Consider the following 6,833-nt stretch of genomic DNA (forward strand, 5'->3'; position numbering starts at 1 on the left):
CTCGTAAGAATTTATTCCATGTATTCCTGTTTGTACTTCTATATTCCTTCCTCTCCTTTTATTTCCCTCTACTAATTCTTTTTCTTTCTGACCATCTTTGACCCAGATATTACACGGATTTGTTTTCACACCTCTTCCCTCTTTCATTACATTTCTCTCCCACCTCTAGAAAAGCCAGCAGCTTTTGATGCTGCTCAGGCCCCTGCAGAAGGGTGAAGACTGGCATTTTACATCCCCCAGAATGTGCTTGCTTACAAACCACACCCCAGATCTCATGTCTTCTTCTTCTTTTTTTTTTTTTTTTTGTTTGCTTCCCTTCTTGGCAAATACTTTCAGTTCCCTTTAGGACCATCATCTCTTTCTCTGCCCTTTCATCCATTTTAAACTATCAGGACCTAGGCACCAAAGAGTTCTGGTTGAGAATTCAGTTGCCGCTGGAGGCAGCTGTGGGTGTTTTGAACAGAAAGCTGTTGGAATCAAGACTTGGACAGCTCAGCAACTTGCTGAACTAAGTGACCAGCTTTGCTTTTCCCTCCTCCAGAACCAAAAGAGAAGACAAAGTAAAGTGGCCGGAATGTAAAATCCAGCAAGAGTGTATCTCTGTGTCTGCTAGACAGTGTTCCCATTCTTAGACTCTGGTCATGTACCAGAGAAAGGGAGGGCAGGGCAGGGCCTGCATGGACACAATTCAGCAGTGCTGTAGAGCTTGCAGATCATGGCTCGCTAAAGTTGAGAGATTATCTGGACCGTGTAGCCTTCCTAGACTTCTATTCCTACCTGACAGAGAAGAATTATACAGAATTCTACTACAATCAATTTAGACAACAGTTTCTTGGTCTAGCCGTAGATAAAATAAGAACACAATTCTACTACACTCAATTCAGACAACAGTTAAGTATTATGGGATTCACATTCTTCTCAATGTTAGCCATACTTTGTTATGATTTATACAGTGAAATGTCTTTGCATAGTCAATAAAACACAGATAGATTGCAAAAGTTGGTAGAAATCCTCAATTTCTTCTACTTTGGCTTATGAACACTTAATTCTGCTCATATGAAATCTATACCTAAACCAAGAAACTGTTGTCCAAACAGAGCAAGAGAACTCTGCATGCTTTAAAATCAGTAAGAGAGTGTGCCAGGAATCCTTTACCTATACCTATTCAATCTATATGCTAAGCAAATTCATTTTCTAAAATTTATGACAATGACTAGGGATAATAGAAGTAGAATTGATGCCTTTCAGCTGTGGTGCTGGAGAAGAATATTGAACATATGACAGAATGCTAAGAGAACAAACAAGTTTGTCCTGGAGAGGGTGAAGCCAGGCCTCTCCTTGGAGGCAAGGATTCTGAAGCTTCATCTGACATAATTTTGATATGTTTCAAGGTGGGATCAATCCTTAGAGAGGGACATCATGCTTGGGAGGGTGGAGGGACAGCACAGGAGAGGAAGACCCTTGATAAGATGGATTGATTCAGTGACTGGGGCCATGGGAGTAAGTGTGTCGGTGACAATAAGATTTGCACAGGACAGAGCAGGGTTTAGGGCTATTGTACATAGGGTTACTATGAGTCACAGGTGACTCGACAGCACATAACAACAACAACAACAGAATCTATAAAGAGAAATGTGGTATCAAGATTGAAAAAAGTCTCATCAACAAACTGTGTTATCCAAACCCGGCACAATCTTGCTTGCTGAATGTGAAGAGGACTTGAAATACTTGCTTCAGAAATCAAAAATTACGATATTCAATATAGATTACATCTCAACATCAAAAAGACAAAAATCCTCACACTGGGCTAACAGGTAACATCATAATAGAAGGAGAAAGGATTGAAGTTTTCAATGATATCATCTTACTTGGATCAACAATCAACACAATTGGTACCAGCAGTTAAGAAATTAGAAGAAGTATTGCACTGGACAAGTCTGCTGTCAGAGATCTCTCCAAAATACTGAAGAGAAAGTTTATCAGTCTGAAGACTCAAGTGTGCCTGATTCAGACTACGGTCTTTCAATTGTTCGCTAAGCATCTGAAAACTGAACATGAATGGGCAGACTATAACAAGAACGTATGCCTCTGAATTGTAGTGTTGGGGAAGAATATTGACTATCCCATGGACTGCCAAAACCCGCAAACAAATATCTTTTGGGAAAAGTGCAGCCAGAATGCTCCTTGGAGGCAAAGATGGTGAAGTTTCTTCTCTTATTTTGAATATAGGAGAATATAGGAGAGGCTATTCTTTGTTATGGGACACTATGCTTGGAAAGTTAGAGGGTCAGCAAAGAAAGACAGACAACACACACCCCCACCATGAGATGAATAGACACAGTGACTGCAACAATGGACTCAAGTGTACCAGAGATGATGAGCACAGCACAGTATAGGACAGATCTGTTGTTCATACAGTTACTATCAGTCATGTTCTACTCAATATAATTGAACAACAACTATGATCAAGAGAACAAAGGGACATATGTTTGGAGAGTTGTATTCTGGGGATAAAGCAGCTTCAGGGGCCCTTCCCAGAGAATGTCCTAAAGAAAGAAATCCTCTAATATCAGGTGTTGAGATTGGGCTCTTGTCTGGAGAGTGGTGTGGAAAAAAAACAAGTGTGGTGAAGATATCTGATCTCTAATTTCATAAAGGGAAAGATTAATCATCATTATCAACTATCCAAGGTCAGTCATGCATCACCTCTCTATCTTTTTTACCAGTGTTGACAGCAGTTGTCCCTTCTGTGTCACTTTCTACTTCTCTGCTGGTTTTGATAATTCATTGCAATGGCCACATAAAATTCATAGACCATACTCACAATTACAACACTTATTAGAATCACAATTCAGGTTCAAGAGCATTCAAGATACAGTTCTTTAACCATTATTGTTAGGTTGATAGGTGCAGTCTAATCGAGTATGACCCATAGCAAATGCTATGAACAACAGATCTGAATCCTGTCTTATCCTGTGCCATCCTCACACTACCTGACACATTAGACCCCACTGCTGCATTCAACTTGTCAGTCCACCTGGTTGTGAGTCTTTCTCTCTTTGGTTGACCTTTTGTCATTTCCAGCATGATGCCCCTCTCTAAAAAATGGGCTCTCCTAGAAACATGCTCAAAGCTTTATCATCTTTGCTTCTAAGAAGCACTCTGGCTGCTCTTTCTCCAAGACATATTTGTTCTTTTGGCAGTCCATAGGATTGATGGCCTACCAATTGACATATTTCAACAAACAGAAGCTGCCCTGGATGTGCTTACCAAGTTGTGCCAAGAAATCTGGAGGACAACCACCAGGCCAACTGACTGAAAGATATCTATATTTGTTCCCATTCCCAAGAAAGTCAACCCAACAAAGTGAGGAAATTTTCGAACAATATGACTGATATCACATGCAAGCGAGATTCTGCCTGAAGTGGAGGCTGGGTTTAGGGATATTATAGCTAATGTTAGATGGATCTAGGCTTAAAGCTGGGAGTACCAGAGGAATGCCTTATCTGTGTTTTATTGACAATGCAAGGGCATTTGACTGTGTGAATCACAACAAACTGTGGTTAACTCTGAGAAGAATGGGACTCCCAGAACACTTGATTGAGCTTATGTTAAACCTATACTTTGACCACAGAGCCCTAGTGGCCTAGTGGCAAGAAGCTTTGCTGCAATCCTGAAGGCACATGATTCAAGGCCACCATTCACTCTGTGGGAGAAAGGTGGGCAATCTCCTCCTATGCCATTAACTGCCTATGAAAACCTGCCAGAAGGTGAGCTATGAGTCAGTTCCAACTCAGTGGCACATAATAACAACAACATACTTAGACCAGGAGCCAGTCATCAGAACAGAGCAAGGAAACACTGCATGATTCAAAATTGGGAAGCGTGTATGCCAAGGATCTGTCCTACACCCATACCTTTTCAATCTATATGCAGAACAGATTATCTGGGAGTCTGGGCTCTATGAGGAAAAATGTGGCATTAAGATTGGACAAAGACTCATTATAAATAGCATTATGCAGATGACACACAACCCTGCTTGCTGAAACTGAGGATGGCCTGAAGTGCTTGCTACAGAAGGTCAAGGTCTGGAGCCTTCAATATGGATTGAAGCTCAACATCAAAAAACAAAGATTCTCACCACTGGGCCAATTGTCAGCATCATAATAGATAGTTAATTGATTGAGATTGTTAGCAGCTTTAGTTTACTTGGCTCCACAATCAACACTCTTAGTACTAGCAGCCAGGAAATTAAAAGATGAAATGCGTTTAGAAAGTCTGCTGTCAGAGACCTCTCCAAAGTTACTGAAGAGCAATGATGTTAGTCTAGAGACTAAGTTGTGCCTGATAAAGGCTATAGTCTTTGCAATTACTTCATATGCATCAGAATGGTGGACAATGACTAGGGACGATAGAAGCAGAATTGATGCCCTTTAACTGTGGTGCTGGAGAAAAGTATTGCATAAATCATGAACTTTTAGAAGAACAAACAGGTTTGTCCTAGAGAGGGTAAGACCAGGTTGCTCCTTGGAGGCAAGGATTCTGAAGCTTCATTTGACATACTTTCAACATGTTGCAAGGTGGGACCAGCCTTGGAGAGGGACGTCATGCTTGGGAGGGTGTAGGGACAGTGCAAGAGAGGAAGACCCTTGATGAAATGGATTGATTCAGTGATTGGGGTAATGAAAGTAAGTTTGTCAGAGACAATAGGATTATCACAGGATAGAGCAGAGTTTAGAGTGTTGTACATAGGGTCACTATGAATCACAAGTGACTCTATGGCACACAACAACAGTGGGATGTTCATTACTCTTCTCCAACACCACAGCTCAAAAATATCAATTATTCTTGTCATCCTTATTCATTGTCCAGCTCCGTGACACACAGCAAGTAATCAGAAAGACCACATCCTGAATCAGACATACTTTAGTCCTCAAACTGACATTTTTGCTCCTCAAGAGTTTCGAGAGATCCCTGATTACAGACTTTCCCAGTGCAGTGTGATTTCTTGACTACTGGTAGCAAGGGTGTTGATTGTGGATCCAAGTAAGATGAAATCATTGACAGTTTCAATCTTTTCTTCATCTATCACGATGTTGCCTACTGGTCCAGTGGTAAGAATTTTTGTTTTCTTGACATCAAGATGCAATTCACATTGAAGACTGTATTCTTTGATCTTCTGCAACAAGTGCAAGTCTTTCTCACTTTCAGCATGAAAAGCTGTGTCATCTGTATAATGCAAGTTACTAATGAGTCTTCCTCCAGTCCTGATGCCACATTTTTCTTCAGAGTCCAGTTTCTCGAATAATTTGCTCAGCACACAGTTTGAGTAAGTATAGAGAGAGAATATAATTCTAACACACCCCTCTTCATCTTAAACCATGTAGTGTCCTCTTTCTCTCTTCACACAGCAGCCTCTTGATCTAGGTATAGATTTCACATGAGCACAATTAAGTGCTTTGGTATTCCCATTTGAGTCAATGTTAGCCATAATGATTGTTATCCACATAGTCAAAGTCTTTGCATCGTTATAGGCATTCATCTTATACTCTTTACTCTCAGCCAGGAGCCATCTGACACCAGCAGTGATATCCCTGATGCCATTGCCTCTTCTAAATCCTGCTTGAACTGCTGGATAATTCCTCATCTATGTACTGTTCTAGCAGTTTTAAAAATAATCATCAGCAGTATTTTACTTGCATGTAATATTAACATTACTGTTCGATAGTTTCCTCATTCTGTTGGATCACCTTTCTTGGGACTGGGAACAAATATGGAACTCTTCCAATCCTTTGGCCAGACAGCTGTCTTCCAAATTTTCTAACATAGACTGGTGAACATATCTAGGGCTGCATCTGTTAGTTGAAACAAGTCAAATAGATGGTAACCTATGAATTCCTAGGTCTTATAATTTTTTTGTAATTTTTGTAATTCAAAGCATAAGTTCTTTCCCAGTCTTCTTTTTTTTTTTAAATTTTATTATTTTTGTGTGCGTGTACCGTCAAATCAGATCTGACTGGTACAGGAGGAGATTGCCCCTCCTTACCCGGCAGAGCATCTGGTGGATTCGAACTGTGCGCCTCTGGGATTGTAGTTGCAGCTCCTTGCCACTAGGCCACCAGAGCTCCCCTTCCCAGTCTTCTTTATTGTCAAAATTTTGCATGCATATAAGGCAGTTGAAAATACCAGGACTTGGGTCAGATATACTGCAAGTCATCAAAGTGACATCTTTACTTTTTAGTACTTTAAAGAAGTCCCTTGCAGCATATTTGTCCAATGTGATATCTAATTTGATTTCTTGGTTGTTGCTTTCATGAGCATTAGTTGTGGAGCCAAGAAAAATGCAATCTGGACAACTTCAGTCTTTTCTCCTGAGGTCTTATTTCTTTCCAGTGCCTTCAGGGCAACTTCAACTTCCTCATTCATTACCATTGGCTCCTGCTTGTATAGTATTTCCTGAAAGGTGTCAGTCAGTTATTTTTGGCACAGGGACTCTTTGTATTGCCTTTATGTTCTTTTCATGCTTCCTGGGTTATTCAACACATTGCCCATGTTGTTGTTGTTAAGTGCCATCGAATTGTAGGTGACTCATAGCTAACCTATGAACGAAAGTCCTCGACACTTGTGTGACTTTCATCCTTTCTCCAGGTTCACAGGTTTTCTGGAGGCAAGCTATTTACAGAAGTGGATTCCACTCCTGCTTCCAAGCTTGTTTCAGTTGGGGAGCTCCACTGAACACTGCCTACCGTGGATAACCATTATCACATTTGACACATCAGTATCACAGTGTTCAGCTTCACAGCAACCACAAGTTTCAATATTGTGACTCAAGG

Source organism: Elephantulus edwardii, unplaced genomic scaffold, assembly GCF_000299155.1.
Source record: "Elephantulus edwardii isolate Elephantulus edwardi_28Jun2011 unplaced genomic scaffold, EleEdw1.0 scaffold00168, whole genome shotgun sequence".
Classification (NCBI taxonomy): Eukaryota; Metazoa; Chordata; class Mammalia; order Macroscelidea; family Macroscelididae; genus Elephantulus; species Elephantulus edwardii.